This window comes from Mycteria americana, chromosome 1 (assembly GCF_035582795.1).
Source record: "Mycteria americana isolate JAX WOST 10 ecotype Jacksonville Zoo and Gardens chromosome 1, USCA_MyAme_1.0, whole genome shotgun sequence".
Taxonomy (NCBI): Eukaryota; Metazoa; Chordata; class Aves; order Ciconiiformes; family Ciconiidae; genus Mycteria; species Mycteria americana.
Genome location: NC_134365.1, coordinates 202,929,029 through 202,942,494, shown reverse-complemented (window position 1 = coordinate 202,942,494; position 13,466 = coordinate 202,929,029). Strand labels below are relative to the sequence as shown.

At 44.8% G+C, this 13,466-nt stretch overlaps 1 protein-coding gene across 6 annotated transcripts in view; it reads left to right on the top strand.

The window, feature by feature from the left end:
• The first annotated feature begins 313 nt into the window (after positions 1 to 313).
• Positions 314 to 13,466, top strand: part of ZMYM2 (zinc finger MYM-type containing 2) — a 95,344-nt gene continuing 82,191 nt past the window's right edge. For 3 of the 6 annotated variants that reach the window (XM_075490947.1, XM_075490950.1, XM_075490946.1), the window contains exons 1-2: positions 879 to 1,001; positions 2,066 to 2,123. The gene's annotated coding sequence lies outside the window, so the exon portion shown is untranslated. Of the gene's footprint in view, positions 510 to 878; positions 1,002 to 1,445; positions 1,742 to 2,065; positions 2,124 to 13,466 lie in introns of those variants that run through there. The other 3 variants (XM_075490949.1, XM_075490951.1, XM_075490948.1) reach the window with 3 other exon arrangements.

The window sequence follows — 13,466 nt, the reverse complement described above, 5'->3', positions numbered from 1 at the left end:
CCCGCGGCACTGCCGGGGGCACCCGGCTCCTCTTCCCGCGGGGAGCCGGGCAGAGGCGCCTCAAATGGACGCCCCGCTGCGCCTCACGTTGGTTCGAATGGGTCCCAAGCTCCCCGCAGCAGCTTCCGACAAAATGGAGGACGCCACCACTGCTACCACCACCACCACCACCACCACCAGCAGCTCCTCCAGGAGCCATGTCAGCGGCTGACATGGCGCCCTCCCCCGCAGCGGGCGGGGGCAGGAGGGCGTCCTAGGGCGAGGGCGGCAAGGAGGCGCTGCTCGGCTGGGCAGGCTGCGGGGGCGCGGGGGAGGTGCCCTCCCTGGGATACGTGCGCTCTCTCCCTTTCCCCTGTGGGAGCGCTTCCATTATCCACGCTCTGCCCCTCATGGAAATGGCCCCAGGTTCAAAGCCCTGCTGGGATGAGGAGCGGGGTAAGACCTCTCGGAGGGCCACGGAGGAGTCCTGCCAGCCCTATCGCTCGGCGGCGGGGGGCGGAGAGGGAGAGGTGAGCCCGCGCCCCACGGCCGGGCTGTGGCGTCCACAGGGACCGAGCGCAAGGCTGGGATGGGCAGCGCAACCTCCCCGCCGGCGGAGCGCAGCCGGCCCGGCGGCAGCGCAAACTTCTGCAAGTTGCTGCTGTCAAAGAGCTGCGCGGGGAGCGCGAGCGCAGCCCTCGGACACGGGTAACGAGCCGGTGGGCAACGATCCGGGTTCCTCAAACCTGATGGATCAAAGTGGGAAGATCCCCAGGCATGGCCAAGAGGAAGATTGGCAGTTTATAGGGTCAACCGGCTGCGGGCGACTCTGATGGATGGGCGGCCCACCCACTCCGCTAGCCCAGCGCGAGAGCCCGCCCTCTGGGGGAGCCAATGGCGGGGCAGGGAGGCGGATCTCTCCCGAGCTCGCTTGGCCCGGTTCCTCCGCCCCTTCGCTAGCAGCTGCGCTTCGCCCGGGACTGGACCGAGTTAGAGTTGAGACGCCGGAGGAGTAGCGCAGAGTGCGTGCGTTCCCCGCGGGGGGGGGCAGGGGGGGTGTCCGTGCCTGCGAGCGGTGGGGAGCCGGGTAAGGTGGGGGTGCGGGGTGCTGCGCCTCAGGGGCGGGCTGGCGGGCGGTTGGCGGCGCGGAACTGCCCCCAGGGCGGGGATGGGAGAGCAGCCGCCGTGCCTCCGAGCTACCCGGGCTAAGTACCCCACGGTGTCGTCGCCGCTGCGCCGCCACCTCTCGCGGCAGCGGAGGGGGCGCGGGCAGCACTGGGGGCAGCCCCGCGGACAACCATCGTGGCCTGGAGGTGGGCGACGGGGGTAAATGGGGGGCGCCCGGGGGCAGCCGGGGCATTTGGGGGAAGGGCCGGGTCTGTTTTAGCGCCTCCTATTTTAACTCCCTCCCTCCCTTCCCCGCCGGGCCCTCGGCTGTTGTTCTGCCCCGGTGCCTCCCCCACCCCCCGCCCTCGCCACCCCCCCGCGGGTGCCTCCCTCCCCTGCCCGGCGCGGCGCGCCGCTCCGCGGATCCTGCCGCCGTCGCTGCTCCCCTCCCGTATTGTTTGGCTGGGTCTCTCTAATGGCGGACAGGAGGCGGCAGTGCTGCTGGCCGACTGCAGGGGGGCAAACCCGAGACCGGGGGCAACTGCCGCGGGAGCGTGCGGGGGGCCGAGGCGCTCGCCCGGCGCTGAGGCGCCGCCGCTGAGGGCCCTGCGACCCCCCGGGGCGCCGGTTCAGGGCTGCTTAGGCAAGTTAGCAGGTAATATTTGCTCCCCGCCGTGGGTGCCGCCGCTGCCTTTCCCCCGCACTCGCGCGGAGAAGCCCCTGGTGCAGCTGCGCCCGGGGCGGCTCCTTGTTTCCCCTCCTTCAGCGGGGGCAGGCGGCGTGGGTGTGCTTGAGGAGTACCCCACCGCCCCCGGGGAGGGCAATTTTTATTTATTTATTTATTTACTTAAAGGGTTGGGATTAAAGGGAAGTGGTGGGTGATGCAGGCGGTACCTGCCCTGGCCAAGCAAAGGAAACGCTGCTTGGGGGCGCTGCCTGCTCCTCACTGCCCCATGTTAACCCCATGTCTTTCCCTTAGGCTCCAGCCCAGTTTGGTGCAGCCTTGGCAGAGACCAACAAGGAGAGGGAGCTCCATTGTGAGTGTTATTTATGTATGTATTTCTGCCTCTGTTAGACCTGCTTAGGGAGGGCTTCACCCACCCCCCCTATATTCTCTGGGGGCTGGGGTAGAAGGAGGGGCCTCCAGCGTTGGGTGGGGAAATTCCTGGGTCCAGCAGCTGCTGCCCTGGGGCGAAGCCCCAGTAATGGCTGTGAGGCGGCTCCTCCTCGGGGTGGGCGCTGCTGCTGCAGACATCGCTCCTGCAGTACCAACTCCGGCAAGCAGACGACGGGCTGCTGCCGCTGCTCACGTTACCCGGCTCAGGAGGGAGGGGGAGGGCATATTTCGGGTGCCCTCTAGAGTTTCAGACTGTGTATTAAAATCCGTGACGAGACATCTTTAGCCATCTTTAAATTTTTCCCCCTCTTTCTCCAATCCCGTGTCCTGCGTATCTTGAAGCTAAGAAGAGGAATGAGAGGTTTAAAATAACCCAGCAATTTGCGGAGCGTACTCCAGCGTGTCTCCTTTGTGCATTTGGACTGGTTCTTCACACCCGCAGATTTACTTGGGTGATTTTGTTGGGCGCTTTTGGCAGTTTGTGCGCCTTGGCACGGGGCTTCTGAGCCATCTGCTTTGCCTCTTCCCCAAAAAGCTGGAGGTCACTGGGGAAACCCAAAGCTTCTTCATAGCGAGCATTTTCAGTGTTTCATCTGTGTGGGATTTTCAAAGCAGATTGTGATCTCTGTTGGGCGTTAGGTCGGCTAAGGAGAGGCTGATTACCAATCCCTGTCCGTAGGATTGGGGTGTAATTTGACTCTGTTTTGCGCCCCTTTTGATAATGGGGTTTTTCTTGCTGCACGGGGGATTCTGAAATCGCCGAGTAGCGCAGCGAAGGAGAAAGTCAGGCGGTGTGCGCACGGGGAGCGGTTTGAGGAGCCGAGTTGGGATGCGGCCGCCGTCTGCGGGCCGCCGCCGCTAGAGGCCGCCGCGAGGAGCGCCGCCGGCCTGGGGGGAACGTGCGGCCGGAGAACAAAACAAAAAGGCAGCGCCTGTCTTGTGCTCTGGGTTCTTCACCTGGGTACAGGGGGGATTCCGGTGTTGTAGTCTTCCCCACCGCCTGTATCTTGAAATATTTTTTTTTCTTTCTTTTTTTTTTCCTCCCTTGCCATTCTACATAGTAGACTTCCCAGATTTGCATAGCTTGCAACTTTCTTTGTCACTTTTTGGTGGCTTACGTGTACAAAGAATAAGTGGTTCTCTGCAAAACCTCACTGCTTAGGAGGAAGGCATCAGATTTGGATTTATTCTCAGCTTCTAAAATTACCAACCTCATGAAAGACGCTGAGATTTTGTATGGCCTGTTATCATTAATAAAGTGGTCTGTTCTATGCCTTGACTTACTACTGTAATTTTTAAATTTTGATTGTAACTTTTAAACTCTTACTGTGTCTTGGATGTAAGGCTACTAGATAATTTTACTTCTGATTCATTATACATTCCAGTCTAACAGCTGTTCTGCTTTTTCTGATGCTTCTTCATGTTAAAAAAGTTACTTCTAAGACTGATCGAGGCAAGGAATGCTTTGGAAGGAGGGAGGCTGTTGTGTTGGAAGGGAGTGAAAAAGGATGTTGTGTACTGGAGCTGGTTTGAAAAAATTATTGCAGCTTTGTGTGGCTGCCTATGAAAAGATGAGACTACTGCCAAGAACAGCTGTATAGCTAAGACTCAGTAGACCTCAATAAGCAGTTGCCAGCTGGTTTGTGAGTTACACTAACGTCTTGCACAAAAGCATCCTAGTAGATGGCACTTTGTCCTCCTCCAACTGTGGTGGTGATGGTACAGCCTTTTCTCTAGCACGTGACTGGAGGTAAAAAGTGTATCCTATGATGTGTGATAGGCCATGCTGTTGCATGGGGGAATGTATTCCGTGCTTACTGCTGCAAGATTGGCTCTAGGAACCAAACTCCTCAGCCACAATTTGTCAAATGAAGGTGATGATGGGACATTATTAGGTAGTTAAACTAAATAACTTGTTTTAATAAAAGGCTGTCTTAATTAGAGGATCTAATAAATTTGCTTTATATTATTGTTATTAATCCTCTTGACCCCAAATACATGATGGCATTCTACTGTTGCTTACCCTGAAATAATGTGCTAAGAGGGATTTGCATCAGCAAGAGTATACAAATGCCAGTGAAAAAGTGAAAGCAAATTTCTTTGTCTTCTGCAGAGCTTGTTCAAGTATTTGGAGGGATGTGGGACCAAAACTGGTACAACCTCTTTCAGATTTTTGCTGGCTTGCTCTCCTTTTTTTTTTTTTTTTTTTGTCCAGCAGCATCATGAACAATCTTGCATTGTTATAGTAGCTTTCATTTTGGTTTTGAGGCCTAAATACTGAAGTTGTATCATCTTGTATCAGAGCTTGCAATTGATATACTCTGCAACAAAAGCAGAATGAGTTCTGTGAAGAATTTAGATCAAGTATTGTTACTAATGGAAAATCCACTGTTTGTGGAGAACTGTTTCTTTTTTCCAGAAGACATGTACATCACAACAATTAACTCAACCTAGCTGTGGAAAGGGATTGAAATTTGAAGTTCAGAAGAATTCAAAAGACTAGTAAGCTGTCCCTTCTGAGAAGTTTGAGGTAATACTTGCCTCATGAGGCTCTTAAAGTCCTGTATGCTACAGGAGTTTTGTTGTCTGCTGAAACTGGTGAGTTTAACTCAACAGTTGAAGGCGCTTTTTTTGCGACTTCTTTTTAACTTTAATTTAGTTTCAGTGATTTAATCTTACTAGGTGAATGTTCTAGGAGGATAACTGGATTTCTGAGAGATTAGAGGTCAGAGGAAACTTAGCTTTTCTTCCATACTTGTAGCATACCCTACATGCTGCTGGTAAATATGGCTGGTAGATGTGGCTGGCAGTAGGTGCTAAGTTGGTATATGAAAGAGCTGCTCAATTTAGATGTCAGTATTGTTCATTTTGGACCAAGATTTGTGAGTTTGTCAGATAGTGTTTTGTACTTATAGGAGAAATTTTAGGTAGAAGGGAGCAATGTGAGACTTTTGGAATGCAGTTATGTGGTATGTCCTCTTCAGTTAATGCTTTTACTATATTGATTTTATATCATAGTTTTCCAGCTGCACAATGGCTTCCAACTGCTCCTCTTTGTTGCCCATGTGTGCATTGGTGTAGATGTACTTCAGCTGAGCTATTGATCCTGCTGCCTTTTTGGGGGGAGAAGTCCTAATTCCTGTTCCCAGGTGCCTTGTGTCTTTGCTGCAGTGTGGATCTCCATCCCTTTCCCCTACTGAGATGGCCAAGGAGCATTCATTGCTGCTCTGGGTGGCTTGGCTGAGTATGAGCCCGCAGTGCGCCCAGGTGGCCAAGAAGGCCAATAGCATCCTGGCTTGTATCAGAAATAGTGTGGCCAGCAGGAGTAGGGAAGTGATTGTCCCCCTGTACTCCACACTGGTGAGGCTGCACCTTGAATACTGTGTTCAGTTTTGGGCCCCTCACTACAAGAAAGACACTGAGGTGCTGGACCGTGTCCAAAGAAGGGCAACGAAGCTGGTGAAGGGTCTAGAGAGCAAGTCCTGTGATGAGCAGCTGAGGGAGCTGGGGTTGTTTAGTCTGGAGAAAAGGATGCTGAGGGGAGGCCTTATTGCTCTCTACAACTACCTGAAAGGAGGTTGTAGAGAGGTGGGTGTTGGTCTCTTCTCCCAAGTAGCAAGTGACAGGATGAGAGGAAATGTCCTCAAATGGCACCAGGGGAGGTTTAGGTTGGATCTAGGTAACATTTCTTCCCCAGAAGGGTTGTGAAGCATTGGAAGCGGCTGCCCAGGGAAGTGGTTGAGTCACTATCCCTGGAGGTATTTAAAAGACATGTAGATGTGGTGCTTAGGGATATGGTTTAGTGGTGGACTTGGCAGTGTTAGGTTTACAGTTGGACTTGATGATCTTAAAGGTCTTTTCCAACCTAAATGATTCTATGATTTCAACTCGCACTTATTTATAATTGAATTGTTTTGGCAATTTAAGGCTTTTGTCTTCTGTGAGCTTCCAGAAATTACAATTTTTAAGACAAAAACCGTATTTATTCTGTGAAATTCTGTGCCACTAGAGTTCAATAGGATTCACACACACACGAAATTTTATTATATGTCTGTATGGATGAGAACATCAACAGTTGCATTAGATGAGATCAACGACTGTCCTTTATAGACAGGTTAGCTCGTAACTGTCCGCTGAGGGATTCTCGTGCTTTCACCTGAAGTATCTTGTGGATTGGACATGTGGATGAAAGTTGTTTTGTTACTCCAGTTTGCTATCAGAAAAAAATTATTTCAATCAATGGTTATAATACAGATGATACTCAGATTTTACTAGTCTAATATAATTAAAATTAACAGAAATTATTCAGTTTTGTGGTCAACTGAGAGTCTCCAGTGACGTGATTGCCACCAGTGTATTTTTCAAACTGCTCTGTGTTTGGAGGGTATTTATGCTTTGTACGTTTGTCCTAATGCTTAAGCACTCCATCTTTCTCTGTTTTCCAAGGCTTTTGGAGCTACCTTCACCATAACTTCCTCTCTGCCCCTTCTACCATTAGCTACTGGAGAATAATCTGATGGGGGTGGTAGGGATTCATCGCTGAGGCAGGGATGCAGAAGCAAGTGTTCAGTGCTCCAAACAGAGTAGCTGCAGTAATGGGTTGAAGTGTACTCAGGCATTACCAGTGCTCTCCCCAACCATACTGAGTGTCAGTAGCACAAGAGGATTGTGATGGTTTTTTTTTCTTTAAGTTTGTCTGAGATGAGGCTACTTAATCATGCATTGCTGTCGTGCAGAAATGATAGTTTTAGATCTCTAAAATAGTTAACACTTAATATGTCACTGCTTTACCTAAAATAAATGAATTAGGCACTCTGTACTTAACTGTACATTAAGGTTCATAAACTTTTTTCCTTACCTCTTAAAAGACTATCAGAATCCTTCAGTTTGTATCACTGTAACTTCTAAAAGCTGCAATACCTAAATTTGTGTACCTAGTCTCTCAAGGCATAGTCCCTACTCATTAGTTTTAATACTTGCTGATACATGCTAAGCAGGATGTCATCTTAATTCCACCTTCTCCCCTGTTTAATAGATTGTGCAAAGTAGTGATGTACACTTGGTCACACACTCTGTTAACTGATAGGACAACAACTGCTTAGATACTTGTACCATAGCTCACCAGTCTAACTCCTGGGAGGCCAGCAAAGAAAGCGGATCATTAGGAGAGGACAGTGGTGTTATGGAAGAGTTCATATTGGTTTCTGCATGCAGTTTCCTCAATTTTGTTGTGAAAGATGGCATTGGAAGAAGATGGTAAAATTTGGCATAACCCATAGAATAACTATGTGCACGATTTTCTAATTTAGGCCTGTTATGGCTCATAGTCACTCTTAGAAACATGGACCTGTTTGTTTTTTCCTCCTGCAGACTTTCGTTGGAAGCATATTGGCATCTTGTGTTCCTTTAGGCTCTTCTATGCAATATAACCATACTGAACTTTAAACAAAAGCACGCTCATAATGCAACTATCCTTTTTTTTTTTTTCTCTTGTTCTCCCCCCGCCCTGCCCCCCCACCTTGAAAGTTTAACCTTGGTGAAAACCTTACTTCTTTCTGGAGTTCCTTTTCTTTAGATCCCTGTAAGACCTCTCCAGTTTGGCATTTACCCCTGGTACTACATCAAATTTTTCTAAAAGTTATTTTGTTAATCTCATTCATAACTCAGCTATCATCTCAGTATGGATGACCTTCAAGTCTCTCTCTCTGCCAGACTTGCTGCCTTCTATACCAGCTAAATCTCAGTGTGTGCTTCTGACTTCCCTTTGTGGATGTCTGACCTTTAGCTCAGGCTACTATCACAAAGGCAGTCCTTCCTCCCCAAAAGGAAAACTCTCTGTGCTGTCACTTGTGGACAGCATTGTTGTGAGATCTTTGGTTTAAGCCTGTAATCTAGCCCATGTTTTAGACACAGAAACTCTTCTAACAGACTGCGGATTTCTTCTACATAGTAAGCTGTCTCTTAATTGTTAATAAACAATTAAGTGTTCATTATGTAGTTGTGTTAATAAATCACATGACTAAATCTTATACTTTGCCTTTGGTCTCTATATCTTGTGGTAACAGTTTTTCTTACGGTTGTGGTAAAAATGATCCTGCTCTGTTGATACAGATTCAGAATCCTGAAGAAGAGTGCTTTTCTTATATTCTGCTTTGACTGTCTGGTCTTTTTGCATCTTATATTTTATGGTTGTAAAAATAACAGGTTACTTACCTTTATATTAAAGTTGGGGTTTAGCTGTGAAGGGTATTACCTATCTTTTGTTGTTGTTCATGAGATTTTAAGTGCTGTTTAGAAAGTGTCATCATGGGCAGTTAAACACTATTGTTCATTCTCCTGTGATGCTCCTCATGCTTGGAGAAGTTCCCTGTGTGCACCCTTTAAAGCAGTTGCAACCTGGTAATGCAAAAGAAGCTAACTTTAGGAAACAAAGCCTACTGAAAACAAAGCCAAACCACCACCTTTCCTGTCATTCTGGGACTCCAACAGGCCATTCTTAGAACAAGAACTAATTCTAACCATTATTCATGGTGATGCTGTTTCCTTGTATTCTCCTTTTTGTCTTTCTCCATCTGTTGTTCCTTATGTTTAGCTTGTTTGCTCTTTGAACAGTCTTACTCTGTGTTTGTACAGTGGGTAGCGTAATGTGGTCTGTAACTTTGTCTCCTAGGAGCCTGTGATAAGAGTTGCAATATATGGGTGTGGTATCAGTGTCTTTTTTTCTTTTCTCTTCTCTTTCTTTTTTTTTTTTTTTGTGTATATGTGTGTGGAAAGGGGAAGAAGACCTAGTGTTCTTTTATACCTGAAATAATTTCATCATTTTGGTTGAGCAAGAATTGATGATTAATATACCAACCTATATATGTTTAAGAACTTTTACTAAGCTGGAAGAATTTACCAGACATGTTTTGAATTAATAGCTAGTATTTCTGTGTGCGTGGGTTTTGGGGGGTTTTGTTGATTTTGTTTTGCTTGTGGTGGTCATGTTATTTTTGAAAACTGTTCATTCAGAAGGTGAGGTTTTGTTCTGGTAGATGATGCCTCTTTAGAGAAGCCAAGTAGTATCTAGAAAGGCCAGGTAAGAAGTTCTCTGTAATACTTATACTAAAAAAATAATTGTAACTTAGAAGTGACAGAAAATGGGGAGTGCAACAAAGGTTGTTTGTTTGTGTTTTACCCAAAACAAATGTTGAATATATTTTGGAATTGCTGCCGTTGTCGCTGTGTTTGGCCATCGTTACATATACTTCTGTCCAAAGAATTAACAAATAGAAATACTGAGATGATCTGACTAATATTGTATAAAGTACAGCAATTGTGATCTGAAGTCCAGCATTTTTTAATAATTAAAAATAATTGGAGAGTTCCAAGAAGACCTACAAGAATGACTTAAGGAGTGAAAAACATGCTTTCTAATAACAGACTTCAGAAACTCACTCTGTTCCTCAATTAAAAGAGAATAGATTAGGGTGTGACATAATCCTGGTCTAGGAGAGACTATGCATCTAAAAACATATTAGGTAATAGGCTGTTCTCCCCCCTTCCCTCCCCATGTTAGCGGCTTAATTTCTGAGTGCTTATTATTGCCTAAGCAGTATGAATTCAGATGGGAACAGTGTGTAGCCTTTCAGCAGGTAGGATAACTAGGAGTTGGGTTAACTAAGAGTTGGAATAACTTACTGAGGCATCACTTTCTTCTTTTTAGACAAAAGTTTAAAGATTTGAAAAGCTTCCCGTTAGCAAAATTAAATGTTTGGGGTTTTTTGTTGTTTGTTTATTTGGGCTTTTAGGCTTGGAATACACTTCATGTTCTGCAGGTCTTTATTCCAGTAGCAGATTTGGACTCAAAAGACAGAACACTGACTTGGAACAAATGCTATATAGTGTATTTTTCATGGGGCTAAATTAAAATAAGCATATATGCTCGGTTGCATGACCATTTAAACCAGCCTAACTTAGGGTTGTCATTGTCCTCTCTTCTTCGTACCAACACTGTCCTTTTCTGTTTCTTTTTTTGGGAGTCAGTTTAGCTCCATGAATCATCACAATGAAATTTTTTTTTAGGCGAGCTGTGTAGGTGTTGGTTGTTTGCTCTGTTTTTTGTATTTCAGCTTTCTACCATGTTAGTTCCCAACTGGCTGTTGGGACCCATGAACAGCTAGTGAGAAAGCAAAAAAGAGTTGTGCTAGAGAAAGTGGGAGAGAGCAGTAGGAATTCAAAACCATAGTAGTCCTGTCCTAGACTGGATGTGGTTTATTGTTGTGGAACTGCAGCCTTATCAAATACAATATGCATCTGGTTATTCAGAAATAAAGCTACCTTTTACTTTTTAAAACTAGTTTGATAAACCGGAGTCTTGATTGCATAATGTAACTTACAGCCAGCCAGCGAGTGCAGGTGTGAAAACCTATCTTACTTGCCTTGCTGACCGTATCCATTCTTGCCTTGGATCCCCTTTCCTGTCAACCTTACCTCAGCATAGAACTTGAACTATTTTGTGGTTATTTTTTCTTTTCTTCCCCTTCCTTTTTAATCTCATTTTGATTATGATGTTAAAGACTTTCTTTCCTTTGTTATACTGTAGCTTCGTTGGCTTTTTACTTGGTCATAATTTATGTGGGTTTCTCCCCTATATGTAGCATAGTATTCATGTACTCTCTTAGATTCGGTTTTCCTTGTTCTGAATTACTAGATGCATTGAATGCTAATCACTGCAGGTAAATTGTGTTGAAGAAGCTTGTCCATACTGGGCCAAAAATACTAGGTTAGTAGCCGATACTCGGGTGTTTCTCAGGGATGAAAAATCTGGTTGAGACTACTAGCTGATGTTAAAGACAAGGAAAATAGTCTATCTACAAACTTCTTGTCCATTTATGAATTATGGTGTGACAATTTTTCTTCTTTCTAAGCACATGTGAATGTAAAAAGAAAGGATTTTAAAAGCATTAGGAAAAAAGATTTGTGCAATCAGGCACTGAGAGATTGGGTGTGCCATTAGGCATGGTAGTTACCAGTTACTCACGCAGAGTTACTTGTTTCGTGGGCTGTATGTATACGAATGTAGACTGCACGCTATTTTAAAATAAAAATTAAAAAAAACCCAACCAAACAAGAGGCAGCACTAATGAAGAATAGCATTAAAAGTCCTTGTTGACAACTAGTAAAGTGTCTTTGTTTCCCAAATGTATGGGAATAGTACAGGCTGGGCATAGATAGGATAGAAGGCAGCTTTGCGTAGTCCTGGTGGACAGCAAGTTGAACGTGAATAATGCACCCTTGCAGGGATGAATGCAAACAGCATACTGGGCTGAATTAACAAGACTGTAGCCAGCAGTTTGAGGGAAGTGATTGTTCCCCACTGTTTGATATTTGGGAGACCACATCTACGGCATTTAGTAGTGTTTTAGGTAGACCCTGTTACAACAAAGATACTGATATTCTGGAGTGAGCCCAGTGGAAGGCCACCAGCTTAGAGGGCTGAAGCACATAATAAAGAAGGAAAAGCTGAGAGGGGTGTGTTCAGTCTAAAGACAAGGCTGGAGGGACATGTTACTGCTGTCTTCAACTAATTAATGGGAAAGTATAGAGAAGATGAAGCCAGGCACTTCTCAGAGATGCATGTTGATAGGATGGCAGGTAATGGGCATAAGTTGCAACAAGGGAAATTCTGACTAGCTAAGATAATCAAACACTGGAAGAGGGTGTCCGGAGAGGCTGGGAAATTTGTATCCTTATAGATATTCAAAACTCTGTTGGATATGACCCTAACAACCTGACTTAACTTCAAAATGGATCTCATTTCTAATTTGTCACTGCTCTGAGCTGGGGTGAGTTTGATAAGGTCATATCCAGAGGTCCCTTCCAACATTAGCGATTCTGTTAAACTTGCAGTGCTTAAGCTAAGTCTGATATCATTTAGTGACCAGGAAGATGCTATCCATTGGTATGCGCTGCTTCACTGTATGTTAATTTGAACTCTTTCCCTCACCACCACCCATAATGCAAAAATAAGAATTTATGCTGTTGCGGTAAAATTATTAATAAAATGTAAATGCATGAAATATTGTTTAAAAACTGCTTCTTAAAATTACTTTAAATATACTGACGTAAAACAAAAAAGTATTTTACAGGGAAGGTTAACTTCTTAACAGAATCAGCATTACTGTAGTTAATAAACTGGTCTGTTGCTGAACATGTAGTTCTACAGGATGCATTAGATCTAGTAGACCTCATCCTCTCGCACTTGAGATTTCTCTTCCTCTTTCCTGTCTCTGGGTTTTTTTTTAAGATTTGATTGGTTTATGTGGTTGGCTGTACCCCCAATTTCTTGTAACTTTACAAATTTGAAAGATTGCATGCTTCTTGTGTATATTAGGTGCTTCAGATTAGTATAGTCACTATAATCATGATACAGTTGTACCAAAAGTATAGCCAATGCAACTATACCTCTTATGAAAGGTAAATAGAATATTTGCGTAGTTATAGAGCCTTACGTCATTAGCATCTATACTAAATTTGTAGCACTTGCTCTAATACATCTGTTAACAGAGTACTTCCAACCCTGCTTCTTAGAACCTGTAATAATTAAATGCTCTTTTAAAGAGATTATACATTTTGTGTATTACTATCTCAATTTAATTTCTTGAATGCTAGCAAAAGCTAGGGACTTCATACATTTGAATTCTCAATTAATCTTCATTGGTCGCTGTGGAGCAAGAGTAAGGCATGTTTTTAAAATGTGTGCTGTGACCCACTGACATTTATCAGCGGCCTATATTCCATTGCCCAGTCTAGACATCTAAATAATTTTACTGTTTTTTCAAATTTACTATTAAAAATTTTTTTTCAATGTTACTGTTCTCAGGTCTGTTTCTGATCTAGCCATTCAGTATTTTTTTCCTACTAAGTGTTAAATTTTTTTAAAATTAAGACATGTCAAATGACAATTTGGCCTCGCTGCATGCTGTATTAAGGCCACTTTCTACTGTTTATTTTTCAGTGTTTTACTTGTCCTTTTCCTATTTTCATGTCTTTAGCATAGTGTTTCTCTACTGTTACTTTACTGCTTCCTTTCCACTTAGGTCATCTTTCAAGTCTGTTGCTGTGGTCTAGTGTTACCTACTTCCCTGAAAATAGATATGCATTTGGATATAAGTAATAGATAAGCATTTAGATACAACTTCTTCTGTGGTTCTTTGTCTTGTTTCACCTTTCTATTCCATTTATAATAAAGGATATCCTTAAGGAGCATGTTGCTGCTTGA